We start from the raw sequence: 16,764 nt of genomic DNA, 5'->3' as shown, positions 1-16,764 counted from the left end.
ATTGGGGCTATAAAAAAAAGCCAATGACCCCAATTTGACAAAAAACAGGCAACTGAATGAGGTTCAGCCCTTCATGGGGGGAAATTAGAACATCCTGTAATTAAACAATATCATAAATGACAAGCAAGTATGTGCCAAGACTGGAGATGCCAGGATGGGCGCCCATGGGGGGCACATCTCGCAAGGCAGCCCCTGTGCACTGTGGGTAGATGTTACTACATAGTGAGAAGAGGCAGAATCTGACGAGCAAATCCTTACTGCAAAACGGGCAAGAATCAGATGGCCGCGAAATACTGTCCAAGTACGGAGCGCGATCTCCAGCCTGGCCGCAGGTCTGCACTGTCGCGTATACCCCAACAGACGCCAAAAGGGCATGTCCCCTCGGTGTACAGGCACCTATGGGGTGACATGGGTGTATGCACAGACATGGCAAGCACAACTCAACTATGAACACTAGGGCTGCATGTGGGGCATCGCCGGGCACCGTCCTCCCTCCCAACCACCGACCCCATCCCTGCCCGTCACTGGCACACCTAGCAGAGCTGCCCATTGGCACTCACTGTAGTTAGTGACGGATCTAAGGATGTCAGTCACCGGATGGTCACAGGTTACCTATACGCCTCCATAACCATGGCCGCTCTACACCTGTGAAGAACCTGCCAGATTTACTCTAATCTCTGAATTCCATCAGCAGTTGTGTCCCACGGCCCACCGCCGAGTGACCAACACTGCAATAGTCTCCTCTGTAGCCCCCCATACATTTCACCAAGCCAGACCACCGGGTACATGCCTGAAGACAGCGGTCACATGCCATCGGTTCAGGACATGAGGGGGCACCACAGCTCCCAGCAAGGGTCTTAAATGGAGACTAATCACCTTTAAATGCAAATCTAATTTAACCCATTCCCGTTACATGACATTACATCATGCAGCGGGTGTATGGAGGGGAGCACGGAAAGTGTACATGTTATAGGGCCGCAATCCCCCTCTAAGGCCGCGCTCAGTCAGTCAGCAGGGCAGGAGCCCACATGGCACCTATAGGGCTGTTCTAGGGTACAACACCTAGTCCGAGCCGTCAGGGCAGGCTGGGAGTTGTAGTTCTGGAACCACAGGTTGTACACCTGGTCTGAACTGTGTAGTGTAGAACTAAGTCTCCGCACCTGGAGCCCATAGTAAAATGGAGGCGAGGACGTCTACTAGCCGGCAGAGAGGGCACATCCTGGGCACCACCTCCCAGAGACCCACAGCCGCCAAACCCCGAGGTGTGCAAGTTACCGCCGGCGCACTACAAAGCTCAGCATACGACTCCCCGCCTCCCGTGTCACCGGCTCAGTCAGCCACACGCACACTCCGCACCCACGACCTCCCGCCACACGCCGCACAGCACGGAGCTCCTTACCGAGGACCCGGAGGTGCCGCCGTGTCTCCCGCTGTCAATTCCCGCTCGATTTTGCACAAAGGCGCTAAAGTGAAGGAGGAGGAGACAGCTGGGCGCCAAACCGAGGGAGTTCAAACAAGCCAGTGATGGCGGAGGAGGAGAGGGAGGCGACTGAGCGCGGCCATCTAGTGTATACATCCGCCGCCTATACATAACCGTGCCCGCTGTGTACACCCTCAGCACCGCCACACCGGCAGTATACACGGCATATGCCAATACAATATGCCCCAACGGCACACCTCAGGGCAGCCTGCCGCCATTACCTCACTCCTCAGCCCCTGCAATAATAGGTTTTACTTCATCTGGTTATCCCATCTACAAGTATCAGCACACAGCTCTGTACATGGGTATATAATAAGTGGGGCAGTGAATATAACACGTACACTCCCCCCTCACCTCCCAAATACCACGAACGCTCCCCCCTCACCTCCCAAATACCACGTACACTAGTGATGGGTAAAATGCGATTTTTGGGTGAGCCGACTCTTTTGGATCGGCTCACCAAAAAGAACCGGTTCTTTTGGCTCCCAAAATGGCTCTTCATTTTTTACCTTTGCATTTTAATTTACAGCCAAATTCTGGAATGTTTTAATCCATCATTTTAGCAAAAATCTTCACACATGGCCATTTATGACATAAAAGAGTATAATTTCCAGAATAACCAGATTTTATATTATTTGCTGTAAAAAGTAACAAACACAAAATCAACCTGCAAATCAGCAACAGAATACGACTTTGCACGTAGCCTTACAGTGACACATTTTAGGCCATGTTCACACTGGGCGGAATTGATGGTCTCAAGATGTGATAGCAACTTTAAGAATTGACACATACACTAATTCCAACAGTCTGTCACATAGAGTACAGTTTGTTTTTGTGAACTTTAATGTGAATGGGCAGGCAGGCTTGAGGGCAATGGGGGAGGCTAGGCTGTGAGTACTGCATGCATGCAGCAGGTGGCCGCAACGGGCAGGAGGATGCATTGTCAGTCTCCGCTTTGGGGTTGTGGCTAAATAGGATCAGTGACTGTCTGTGGAACTGGCAAGGAGCCGTTTAAAATTTATATGGCTCCTTGCCAGGAGCCGACTCATATGGTTCACTATAAAGAGCCGGCTCTTTGAGCCGGCTCATTCAGGAGCTACCCATCACTAACGTACACTCTTCCACCTCACCTCCCAAATACCACGTACACTCTTCCACCTCACATCCCAAATACCACGAACGCTCCCCCCTCACCTCCCAAATACCACGAACGCTCCCCCCTCACCTCCCAAATACCACGTACACTCCCCCCCCCCTCACCTCCCAAATACCACATACACTCCCCCCCTCACCTCCCAAATACCACGTACACTCCCCCCTCACATCCCAAATACCACGTACACGCTCCCCCCTCACATCCCAAATACCACGTACGCTCCCCCCTCACATCCCGAATACCACATACGCTCCCCCCTCACATCCCGAATACCACATACGCTCCCCCCTCACATCCCAAATACCACGTACACTCTCCCCCCCAGCTATATATACACCAGTTAATCACCTCCCAAAATCTGTAGGTCCCACATAAACCCCCATAACTTTCCACCAGCTGGCAAAGATCTGCCTCCTGTATGATGTGCTCATCAATGGAGATATATACAGCTCTGGCAAAAATTAAGAGACCACCACATCAAAACCCTGTCATGGGCAGCCCAATCTCCAGACCTGAACCCCATTGGAAACCTCTGGAATGTAATCAAGAGGAAGATGGAAAGTCACAAGTCATCAAACACAGAAGAACTGCTTACATTATTGCCCCAGAAGCAGTGTGAAAGACTGGTGGAAAGCATGCCAAGACGCATGGAAGCTGTGATTTAAAATCATGGTTATTCCACAAAATATTGATTTCTGAACTCTTCCTGAGTTAAAACATTAGTATTGTTGTTTCTAAATGATTGCGAACTTGTTTTCTTTGCATTATTTGAGGTCTGAAAGCACGGTTTCTTTGTCAGAAAATAAAAAATGTATTGCTTGGAAATTCAGAGACAGAAGTTGTCAGAAGTTTATAGACTAAAAGAACAATTTACATTTAATCAAAAATATGCCTATAAAGAGAAAACTCAGAAACTGAACATTTTGCAGTGGTCTCGTAGTTTTCGCCAGAGCTGTCCATACATTTATAAGTCTCAGTAGGACATATGTGAAGACCGCCTGCACACGTGCCAAACTCATCTGCTGAAGAGTCATCTATACGTGGGATGTGTGTCACCCGCCCATTACTGCTGTATACACTTTTTTCCCCCTTTTTATAACAAAGTCCTTTTTGTCTCCCCTAACTTGCCCTTACTGGTTCAGACGAGCCCACCTCCCTGGATTTCCACCTCAGCCCTGTGGGGAGGTGCAGACTCTGCGTCTAGAGGAGTTACCGAAAATACCCACAAGATCCATGCACTGTACACGCTCACACAATACGGCTTCACACCTCCATTATGGGGGGGCAGACAAATCAGGATAATCAATGACAATTTTGTCAGAGAAGAGCGCCCGATGTGACAAATTAACAAAACTGGTCAAAGTCTTGTTTTTTTTTACCACTACATGTTGCCTCATTTTCATCTATGGGGGTCACCGCCCCCACTACATGTTGCCTCATTTTCATCTATGGGGGTCACCGCCACTAAGTGCAGACGTATACAGCGCACAGAATATCCCGCCTCATGCATTTACACCCTCCGACCAGCCCCAGTCCCCCTATTTTGATTGACAGCTGTGATTTGATAGAGCCAGAAAAAGGTATAGATTGAAAACAAGCAGGGAGGGGAAGTTGCACTTAAATGTTTGTCCCCGCCATGGTGCCCGGAGCGCCTGTGCTTGGTTTGAACAGTCATTCTGTGCTGACAGTCCTTTTAAAGAGGAGTCCAAATCCCGATGATGGAGGCAGCACGGTTACTGCCCATCAGTGAATTGGCACACGGGCGCTCCTGTGATGACATTGGGTAGCCAAGGAGACTTTCCAAAACCCCAGCCCCTCAGATCTGCATGGTCCGGGCTGTGATCAGGATGTTCCGTTCCACAAGTAACAGTTCCCCTTTCCTAGAGTCAAAGTCCTACTTCCAATAAACATGTGCCACATTGTTGCAAAATCTCCACAAACAACATAGCTCCTGGCATCTGACAGCCGTCATTACTGGTGTGGCACCAGCCAAGTCCGCCCTACACTATGTAATAAACATAATTAACTTGTGCTGAACCCGTCCCTGCCAATCTAGAGTCATAAGGGCAATAAAGGTGGCACATCTCTGCCAAGATGAGAAAAGCGACATTTATGAGGATTATTTCTGCCATAGTCACAGATCAGAAATCAACACAAGATTCTGGCAACCTCAGCCGGTGTTATGCAACCAAAAGCCGGGCAGGTCCTGTGTAGGGTACAGACGGTCAGTGACCGCCCCTCTATGGATAGGTCTTTATCCCAGACACCTACCGAAATGTTAACGCCAAGCATCTACTGCTCTATTAAAGCCGGGAGTCACCCAGCGCTCCCAAGACTAGGGCTATAGAAATGGTGACAACACACTGGGGCTTACCACAGCTGCGACAGTCACAAAGGTTCTACATTGCTTTTATATTAAGGGCATTTTTTTGGGGGGTGAGGGCGGTTTGCAAGTTGCACGTGACTCACTTGCCATAGACTTCTATACAAGTCTGCGGCTCGTCTAACGAAAGCAAGTCATTACCTATCCAAAGGACAGATGATGACTTCGCGATCAGTGGGGTCGGATCACTGGGACCCCCACCAGGTAGAAAATATATTTTACCCCAATTACCATATGAAGTGGCGGGCATCTGATCTGCTGCTCCATTTTGTAATGGGAGTAAAGGCTAACTCTATTCTTCCAACAGGTATGTTCATCCAGCTCTCCTATGAAGCGCACATAATACATCACCCAGCTTTGCGCATAGACTTTCCCCTGCTCCTAGCATTGTGATGGTATGTTCATCCAGCTCTCCTATGAAGCGCACATAATACATCACCCAGCTTTGCGCATAGACTTTCCCCTGCTCCTAGCATTGTGATGGTATGTTCATCCAGCTCTCCTATGAAGCGCACATAATACATCACCCAGCTTTGCGCATAGACTTTCCCCTGCTCCTAGCATTGTGATGGTATGTTCATCCAGCTCTCCTATGAAGCGCACATAATACATCACCCAGCTTTGCGCATAGACTTTCCCCTGCTCCTAGCATTGTGATGGTATGTTCATCCAGCTCTCCTATGAAGCGCACATAATACATCACCCAGCTTTGCGCATAGACTTTCCCCTGCTCCTAGCATTGTGATGGTATGTTCATCCAGCTCTCCTATGAAGCGCACATAATACATCACCCAGCTTTGCGCATAGACTTTCCCCTGCTCCTAGCATTGTGATGGTATGTTCATCCAGCTCTCCCATGAAGCGCACATAATACATCACCCAGCTTTGCGCATAGACTTTCCCCTGCTCCTAGCATTGTGATGGTATGTTCATCCAGCTCTCCTATGAAGCGCACATAATACATCACCCAGCTTTGCGCATAGACTTTCCCCTGCTCCTAGCATTGTGATGGTATGCCTTTCAGCTAACCCCCAACTTACTCTGTGATATTTATGACCTTGTTTACTTAGTCTTGATTGTATGCATCTGGTCGACCCTTAATTCTCTGACCAAGATGAGCAGAGACCACTCCTCTCTGCTCCACACCTGACCGCACTTAGTTTTCCATATATTGCATAGCACAAGTCTGCATGACTTTAGTCTGCAGTGTGATTTCTAGAAGTGTGTTCTAAAAGTGTGGATTACATTAGAATTAAGTGTGTTCTAAAAGTGTGGATTACATTAGAATTAAAACCTGAATTGAACCTGAAGGGAACTGGCCTGTCACTGCAAACAATGTTTCTGTTTGTTGTCACTTTTACCCCTATAATCTTTCACTTTCTGCAACCTCCCCCAATCCCCACACCAAGTAAGGAACTGTTCATCTCCTCTTCAATCCTCCCCATCCATCTCACCTCCTCCTCAGAACTGTTCCTTAACATACAATCCTCTGTCTCAAAGCACAGGCAGCCCCCTCATGCTCTCTCCTGCTCCCACCTGCTAACACTATCTCTGCTCCTTCTCACTGCTGGTGATATCTCTCCAAATCCTGGTCCTCCTCACCATATTACCACAGTCATTTCTACCTCCCATCCACGCTCCATCACAAACTTCCGTAACCTCTCTAACCTTATACCCATTCGCCCAGCCCCCGCTTCCCCAGTCCCACTAACAGGAGCTCTGTGGAACGCTCGCTCTGTCTGTAACAAGCTTTCCTACATCCATGATCTTTTTGTTACTACCAAACTTTCCTTCCTCGCCATCACCGAAACCTGGCTCACCCCTTCTGACACGGCCTCCCCTGCTGCACTCTCTTACGGTGGCTTCCACCTTTCTCACACACCCCGCCCCAGCAGCAAGCATGGTGGAGGAGTTGGTTTTCTCCTGTCAGATAACTGCTCCTTCACCCCAATCCCACTGCCACCCTCTGTTACCCTCCCTTCCTTTGAGGTGCACTCTGTGCGCATCTACTCCCCCTCCAACCTCCAACTGGCTGTCATTTACCGCCCCCCAGGGCCAGCCACCACCTTCTTTGACCACTTCACCACCTGGCTACTTCATTTCCTTTCTGCAGACATCCCCACTATCATCATGGGCGATTTCAACATCCCCATTGACACTTCCCTCTCAGCTGCCACTAAACTTCTATCTCTCTCTTCCTCCTTCGGCCTCACTCAATGGTCTTCTGCAGCCACTCACAAAGATGGTCACACACTGGACCTCATCTTCACCCGCCTCTGCTCCCTATCTAACCTCTCTAACTCACCTCTTCCTCTCTCTGACCACAACCTTCTCACATTCTCATCTCTCTCCACTCCATGTCTGGAGTCCCCACCCCACAAACTTTCACACCCTCGCAGAAATCTTAAACATCTTGACCTACATTCATTCTCTGAATCCCTCCTCCCTCTCACAGACATAAGTTCCATACACAATGCGGATGACGCTGCCGCTCTATATAACACCACAATAGCTGTAGCTTTGGAATCTGCTGCCCCACTTACACATACCAAAGCTCGCAAAATCAACAGACAGCCCTGGCACACCAGCCTGACCAAAGAACTGAGGCAAGCTTCCAGGGCTGCTGAGCGCAGATGGAAAAGATCCCACTCCAACGACCACTTAATCGCACTCAAACAGTCCCTCACTACTTTCAAGACCGCACTCGCCACAGCTAAACAAACCTACTTCTCATCTCTCATATCCTCCCTGTCTCACAACCCTAAACAGTTATTCAACACCTTCAATTCTCTCCTCCGTCCCCCAGCACCTCCTCCCTCCTCACTTATCTCTGCTGAAGACTTTGCCTCATTCTTCAAGCAGAAGATTGATAACATCAGAGACAGTTTTGGTCAACAAGCCCCAGAGCCCTTCCTCCCAACTTCCCTACCCTCCACCTCCAAAACCAACTACTCCACCATTACAGAAGATCAACTCGCCACTCTACTCTCAAGATCGCATCTCACCACCTGTGCACTTGACCCGCTCCCAACCCACCTCATCCCAAACCTCACCACAATCTTCATCCCAACCCTAACCCATCTCTTCAACTTATCACTAACAAATGGTGTTTTCCCCTCAAGCTTTAAACATGCCTCCATCACACCTATCCTCAAAAAGCCCTCTCTTGACCCATCCTCTGTATCTAGCTATCGCCCTATATCACTTCTCCCCTATGCCTCAAAACTACTGGAACAACACGTCTACCTTGAACTGTCCTCCCATCTCTCTTCTTGCTCCCTCTTTGACCGCTTACAATCTGGCTTCCGGTCACACCATTCCACTGAAACTGCCCTAACTAAGGTCACCACTGACCTTTTAACCGCCAAGAGCAAGCGACACTACTCTGTTCTCCTCCTCCTCGACCTGTCGGCTGCCTTTGACACAGTGGACCATTCCCTATTATTACAGACCCTCTCATCCCTTGGCATCACAGACTTGGCCCTATCCTGGATCTCATCATACCTAACAGACCGGACATTCAGCGTCTCCCACTCACACACCACCCCCTCACCTCGCCCCCTCTCTGTCGGAGTCCCACAAGGTTCAGTCCTTGGGCCCCTGCTCTTCTCCATTTACACCTTTGGCCTGGGACAGCTCATAGAATCTCATGGCTTTCAGTATCACCTCTATGCTGATGACACACAGATCTACATCTCTGGACCAGATATCACCTCCCTACTAACCAGAATCCCTCAATGTCTGTCCACTATTTCATCCTTCTTCTCCGCTAAATTCCTGAAACTTAACATGGACAAAACAGAATTCATCATCTTTCCCCCATCTCACGTGACCCCCCCAACGAACCTATCCATTACAGTAAATGGCTGCCCACTCTCCCCAGTCCCACAAGCTCGCTGCCTCGGGGTTATCCTTGACGCTGATCTCTCCTTCAAACCACATATCCAAGCCCTTTCCACTTCCTGCCGACTTCAACTCAAAAATATTGCACGAATCCGTTCATTCCTCAACCAAGAATCTGCAAAAACCCTAGTCCATGCCCTCATCATCTCCCGTCTTGACTACTGCAACCTCCTGCTCTGTGGCCTCCCCTCAAACACTCTCGCACCCCTCCAATCTATTCTAAACTCTGCTGCCCGACTAATCCACCTGTCCCCCCACTATTCTCCGGCCTCTCCCCTCTGTCAATCCCTTCACTGGCTCCCCATTGCCCAGAGACTCCAGTACAAAACCCTAACCATGACGTACAAAGCCATCCACAACCTGTCTCCTCCTTACATCTGTGACCTCATCTCCCGGTACTTTCCTACACGCAACCTCCGATCCTCACAAGATCTCCTTCTCTACTCCCCTCTTATCTCCTCTTCCCACAATCGTATACAAGATTTCTCTCGCGTATCACCCCTACTCTGGAACCCTCTACCACAACACATCAGACTCTCGCCCACCATCGAAACCTTCAAAAAGAACCTGAAGACCCACCTCTTCCGACAAGCCTACAACCTGCAGTAACCACCGATCAACCAACCGCTGCACGATCAGCTCTATCCTCACCTACTGTATCCTCACCCATCCCTTGTAGATTGTGAGCCCTCGCGGGCAGGGTCCTCACTCCTCCTGTACCAGTTATGACTTGTATTGTTCAAGATTATTGTACTTGTTTTTATTATGTATACCCCTCCTCACTTGTAAAGCGCCATGGAATAAATGGCGCTATAACAATAAATAATAATAATAATAATAATAACCCTAACAGGAGAGTGGCAGGCGAGTGCAGCGCTCGGCAGCCACCCACAGAATAAATGGAGCAGTGGTCAGCTTTAAAATAGTTGTGCGACAGCAAGTTGTACGAATGTTTTGGTTTTTTTGGACACGTGACTTGTCTGAACTTGTGTTGAGTGGGTTTCACTTTGCTGTGTAGCCCACCCAACCTAGATGTCGCAGCTGCCCGCCTATTGTTAGTGCTCACAAGTTTAGCAGCACGGCCAATTAACAGTATAGCAGGGAATCAGGAATCCATTTCAAGTCAATGTGACTTTTAGGAAGAGGTTTCAGCACCATTTGTGACCCCACCTAATGTCTTCTAGTAACAAAGAGTCGGTGACATTCATGTTATACAGTATGGGGTCCAATTTTTGATTTTTTTTTGCACACCCAGACAAATAGGAGACATGAAATAGGAAAGATTAGTGCACAATACCCCTTCCCCCCCCCCCCCTTTCCCCTCATACCAGGGGTAGGAGAGGCTTTTGGAGTGGGGTGAGGTTAATAACATGGGTCCGAGTGTAGTAAAGGTTCGGACAGCACTTGGGCCGAAAATCTGATCATGTGAACGTAGCGAGTTATGGGGCCCTTACCAACCAGAGCAGTGAGACTTGATTATACTAAGCAGGGGCCCCCTCTATACGGACATTATCATTCAATGGGGCTGATCAGTGGCTTTTCAGGTCAGGTTCACACTATGTAGCTGTGCGGGACGCCAGACGATGGGCACAGAATGCCAACATGTGTAGGCGATTGGGACCTGGAATACCACAGCATGCATGTTGGCAGCAGCGCACACGAGCGACCTAGGTGCGGCTACGGATGGACGACTGCCCCTCTGCATGGCCGTGCATGTACGAGCAGGGGATTGGCATGTGTCGTGTTGCACCACGCAGACCTCGGCATGCATCGCAGACACCGTGTGCTGCAGGGTGGACTCGGAGAGGCTGACTCACTGCTGCTGACGACATTTCCTCCATTGCAGAATCCCTCCTCCATTGCACAAAGCAGCAGCAGCCGGCTGAGTCTGGATGCCCCATTACTCACAAGCGGCGCCCCCTCCCATACTGATCACTAGGTGCCTCTCCCAAGGCCAAGACCATGTGACTCAAGACAAAGGGGGCAGCACAGCGCTAATTCATCACAGCTCTGTGTGCATCGCAGGATGGGGAAAGTGCCCTTCAGTAAAGGGAGAGTCTGCTGCAGAGGGACAGGGGCGCTGGCCGGTCACATCCATGACCCAGCAGAGGAAATTGCTGAACTTGGCTGCGCAGCTTCCTGCAGAGACATGCAAGGCAAATTACAGACTCCAGTGACTCACCCAGGGGACTCTGGAGCCCCCCCAGCAGATCCATTTAGATCTATTTAGTTGCCTTTTGGGATGTTTAATTCAGTGGATCGACAATTAGGGATCAGGAGGGAAGGTTGGCTCTTTTGGGGCAGACCGCATCGTGCCCTGTGATTGTACAGAGAACCCTTCCCTTTGTCTTTTCCCATCAATTGGGTAAATTTGACAGATTGCAACAACTACGGAACATCGACCGTTACGGAGAATTGCAGATCGTTGCGTCTACCTTTGGAGCAGCAGGGGTTAACGGCCGACAGGTTTCCAAGTCACAAGCTACTGGTTAAAATATAACCGTTCAATGACGAGGAGGAACGATGAAATACCCACCGCTATCAGACTGATAATGTGTCTAGTCACCAAAACCCGTTATTAGCAATGGCCGATCCTTAATATCCAGGTGGGGAGTCTAATGGGCATCATCGGGGGGCCCGGAGACGACGCTGCGCCCGGGGGGCCCGGAGACGACGCTGCGCCCGGGGGGCCCGGAGACGACGCTGCGCCCGGGGGGCCCGGAGACGACGCTGCGCCCGGGGGGCCCGGAGACGACGCTGCGCCCGGGGGGCCCGGAGACGACGCTGCGCCCGGGGGGCCCGGAGACGACGCTGCGCCCGGGGGGCCCGGAGACGACGCTGCGCCCGGGGGCCACCACCCAGCTTCTGCCACCGTGAGCTCACGGGAGCCAGATCGGGACCTCCCGACAGTCACAATGCGGGGTACAGAGACAGCCCCGCCACTAGAGTCAACCTTGTCCGAGATGTGCCGGCAATGAATGTAGGGCTTGTTCTATGAGCTGAGGGGTCCGCATGCCCCCTCTGCACAGTATACAGGTCAGATGGCATGCACAATCCATCACACCACATGGCCAAGGTCATCAAAGTGCAGGGGACACCACAGCCAACAGGACATTTCCATGGACAGAGTTAAAGGGGCACTCTGGTAGTAAGAAGTTCTATCCCTGGCCACCGGATAGATCAATGGTCAGACCCCGCTGATCTAGGACGGAGCAGTAGTGCGCATGCTCGACCGCCGCTCCGTACTCTTTGGGGCTGCTGGAGAAAGCGCAGCGTTGTGCCCCCCAGAGAGTGAATGGAGCAGCGGTCTGCACACCATTGTAAATTAGAGGGATAGAGGCTCCTCGTTCTGACAATCAGTGCCCACCCTCACTCCCAAGATTTAGAAGTAGCGTTATGGGAGCCCAACTTCATGTCCCACTAGCAGAAGATGAGCGGGAAGGGGTCAAGTAGGAGAAACAAAGCTGATCAGTTTCCTACAGTCAGAGGAAGGAGCCTTCCAGATAACGCGGCTCCCATCACACGCCCAGCAGACCCCCATTACTGTCACCGACCACTGCGACTCCCAGATATCCCACTACAGGAGAAGGGATCCAGAAGAGCCCCATGTAGGAGACGCCATGCCCACACCTCATCCCCCAGCGGCCCCTCCAGTAATCCCTGCACAGGAGGACACCACGTGTGCAGCAACAGACAGCTGGCAGATGACCGGGAGGATCCTACACCAGGGGGCAGTGCCAGCCACCAAATACAGGGGGCGCTACAGCAACAGACAGCTGGCAGATCACAGGGAGGCTCCTACACCAGGGGGCACTGCCAGCCTCCAAATACAGGGGGCGCTACAGCAACAGACAGCTGGCAGATCACAGGGAGGCTCCTACACCAGGGGGCACTGCCAGCCTCCAAATACAGGGGGCGCTACAGCAACAGACAGCTGGCAGATCACAGGGAGGCTCCTACACCAGGGGGCACTGCCAGCCGCCAAATACAGGGGGCGCTACAGTCACAGACAGCTGGCAGATCACAGGGAGGCTCCTACACCAGGGGGCACTGCCAGCCTCCAAATACAGGGGGCGCTACAGCAACAGACAGCTGGCAGATCACAGGGAGGCTCCTACACCAGGGGGCAGTGCCAGCCACCAAATACAGGGGGCGCTACAGTCACAGACAGCTGGCAGATCACAGGGAGGCTCCTACACCAGGGGGCAGTGCCAGCAACCAAATACAGGGGGCGCTACAGTCACAGACAGCTGGCAGATCACAGGGAGGCTCCTACACCAGGGGGCACTGCCAGCCTCCAAATACAGGGGGCGCTACAGCAACAGACAGCTGGCAGATCACAGGGAGGCTCCTACACCAGGGGGCAGTGCCAGCCACCAAATACAGGGGGCGCTACAGTCACAGACAGCTGGCAGATCACAGGGAGGCTCCTACACCAGGGGGCAGTGCCAGCCACCAAATACAGGGGGCGCTACAGTCACAGACAGCTGGCAGATCACAGAGAGGCTCCTACACCAGGGGGCACTGCCAGCCGCCAAATACAGGGGGCGCTACAGTCACAGGCAGCTGGCAGATCAGAGAGGCTCCTACACCAGGGGGCACTGCCAGCCACCAAATACAGGGGGCGCTACAGTCACAGACAGCTGGCAGATCACAGGGAGGCTCCTACACCAGGGGGCACTACCAGCCACCAAATATAGGGGGCGCTACAGTCACAGGCAGCTGGCAGATCACAGAGAGGCTCTTACACCAGGGGGCACTGCCAGCCGCCAAATACAGGGGGCGCTACAGTCACAGGCAGCTGGCAGATCACAGGGAGGCTCCTACACCAGGGGGCACTGCCAGCCGCCAAATACAGGGGGCGCTACAGTCACAGGCAGCTGGCAGATCACAGGGAGGCTCCTACACCAGGGGGCACTGCCAGCCGCCAAATACAGGGGGCGCTACAGTCACAGACAGCTGGCAGATCACAGGGAGGCTCCTACACCAGGGGGCACTGCCAGCTGCCAAATACAGGGGGCGCTACAGTCACAGACAGCTGGCAGATCACAGGGAGGCTCCTACACCAGGGGGCACTGCCAGCCGCCAAATACAGGGGGCGCTACAGTCACAGAACGGCCACAAATATATATATACACATATTCACCACTAGAATCCCTACTGGGACCCCAATACTTAGGAGGAGGAGGGTCTACAGAGGTAAACGCAACTGAACATACTACACTATGGGGGGCCCACCATGCTACACCATTAGGGGTCATTGCACTGTGTAGGGCCCAACATGCTACCCCATTAGAGGGGCACACTACACTATGGGGACCCACCATGCTACGCTATTAAGGGGGGCACACTACACTCCGCTATTAGGAGGCACACTACACTAAGGGGGGGCCCCACCATGCTCCGCTATTAGGGGGCACACTACACTATGGGGGCCCACCATGCTACGCTATTAGGGGGGCCCACCATGCTCCACTATTGGGGGGCACATCACAATATGGAAGGCCCACATGCTACGCTATTAGGGGGGCACACCACAATATGGGCGACTCACCATACTACAATATTAGGGGGGCACACTACACTATGGGGGCCCACCATACTACACTATTAGGGGGGCACACTACACTATGGGGGCCCACCATGCTACGCTATTAGGGGGGCACACTACACTATGGGCAACCAACCATACTACGCTATTAGGGGGGCACACTACACTATGGGGGCCCACCATGCTACGCTATTAGGGGACACTACACTATGGGGGCCCACCATGCTACGCTATTAGGGGACACACTACACTATGGAGGGCCCACCATGCTACGCCATTAGGGGTTCACACTACACTATGGGGGCCCACCATGCTACGCTATTAGGGGACACACTACACTATGGGGGCCCACCATGCTACGCTATTAGGGGTTCACACTACACTATGGGGGCCCACCATGCTACGGTATTAGGGGACACACTACACTATGGGGGCCCACCATACTACGCTATTAGAGGGGCACACTACACTATGGGGGCCCACCATACTACACTATTAGGGGGGCACACTACACTATGGGGGCCCACCATGCTACGCTATTAGGGGGGCACACTACACTATGGGCAACCAACCATACTACGCTATTAGGGGGGCACACTACACTATGGGGGCCCACCATGCTACGCTATTAGGGGGGCACACTACACTATGGGCAACCAACCATACTACGCTATTAGGGGGGCACACTACACTATGGGGGCCCACCATGCTACGCTATAAGGGGGCACAGTACGCTATTAGGGGGCACAGTACACTATGGGGGCCCACCATGCTACACCATTAGGGGTCACTACACTATGGAGGGCCCAACATGCTACATTAGGGGGGCACACTACACTATGGGGGCTCACCATGCTACGCTATTAGGGGGTACACTACACTATGGGTGGCCCACCATGCTCCACTATTAGGGGGCACACTACACTATGGGGGCCCACCATGCTACACTATTAGGGGGCACACTACACTATGGGGGCCCACCATGCTACGCTATTAGGGGACACACTACACTATGGGGGCCCACCATGCTACACTATTAGGGGGAACACTACACTATGGAGGGCCCACCATGCTACGCTATTAGGGGGCACACTACACTATGGGGGCCCACCATGCTACGCTATTAGGGGGCACACTACACTATGGGGGCCCACCATGCTACGCTATTAGGGGGCACACTACACTATGGGGGCCCACCATGCTACGCTATTAGGGGGCACACTACACTATGGGGGCCCACCATGCTACGCTATTAGGGGGAACACTACACTATGGGGGCCCACCATGCTACGCTATTAGGGGGAACACTACACTATGGAGGGCCCACCATGCTACGCTATTAGGGGGAACACTACACTATGGAGGGCCCACCATGCTACGCTATTAGGGGGAACACTACACTATGGAGGGCCCACCATGCTACGCTATTAGGGGGAACACTACACTATGGGGGCCCACCATGCTACGCTATTAGGGGGAACACTACACTATGGGGGGCCCACCATGCTACGCTATTAGGGGGAACACTACACTATGGGGGGCCCACCATGCTACGCCATTAGGGAACACTACACTATGGGGGCCCACCATGCTACGCTATTAGGGGGAACACTACACTATGGGGGCCCACCATGCTACACTATTAGGGGACACACTACACTATGGGGGCCCACCATGCTACGCCATTAGGGGGAACACTACACTATGGAGGCCCACCATGCTACGCTATTAGGGGACACACTACACTATGGGGGCCCACCATGCTACGCTATTAGGGGGAACACTACACTATGGGGGCCCACCATGCTACGCTATTAGGGGGAACACTACACTATGGAGGGCCCACCATGCTACGCTATTAGGGGGAATAACTGCAGTAACCACCGATCAACCAACCGCTGCACGATCAGCTCTATCCTCACCTACTGTATTCTCACCCATCCCTTGTAGATTGTGAGCCCTCGCGGGCAGGGTCCTCACTCCTCCTGTACCAGTTATGACTTGTATTGTTCAAGATTATTGTACTTGTTTTTATTATGTATACCCCTCCTCACTTGTAAAGCGCCATGGAATAAATGGCGCTATAACAATAAATAATAATAATAATAATAATAATAATTATGGGGGCCCATCATGCTACGCTATTAGGGGACACACTACACTATGGGGGCCCACCATGCTACGCCATTAGGGGACACACTACACTATGGGGGCCCACCATGCTACGCTATTAGGGGACACACTACACTATGGGGGCCCACCATGCTACGCCATTAGGGGGGCACACAACG

The 16,764-nt window shown here is 52.1% G+C and overlaps 1 protein-coding gene across 2 annotated transcripts in view; it reads right to left on the bottom strand.

Moving 5' to 3' along the window:
- SLC20A1 (solute carrier family 20 member 1) overlaps positions 1–16,764 on the bottom strand; it is a 30,868-nt gene that overhangs the window by 13,574 nt on the left and 530 nt on the right. Inside the window, exon 1 of one of the 2 annotated variants that reach the window (XM_077262691.1) lies at positions 1,400–1,524. The exons of the other annotated variant lie outside the window; for it this stretch is intronic. The gene's annotated coding sequence lies outside the window, so the exon portion shown is untranslated. Of the gene's footprint in view, positions 1–1,399; positions 1,525–16,764 lie in introns of those variants that run through there. 2 annotated transcript variants of the gene reach the window in all.

Source organism: Ranitomeya variabilis, chromosome 5, assembly GCF_051348905.1.
Source record: "Ranitomeya variabilis isolate aRanVar5 chromosome 5, aRanVar5.hap1, whole genome shotgun sequence".
Taxonomy (NCBI): domain Eukaryota; kingdom Metazoa; phylum Chordata; class Amphibia; order Anura; family Dendrobatidae; genus Ranitomeya; species Ranitomeya variabilis.
This window is presented reverse-complemented; position numbering and strand designations above follow the sequence as displayed.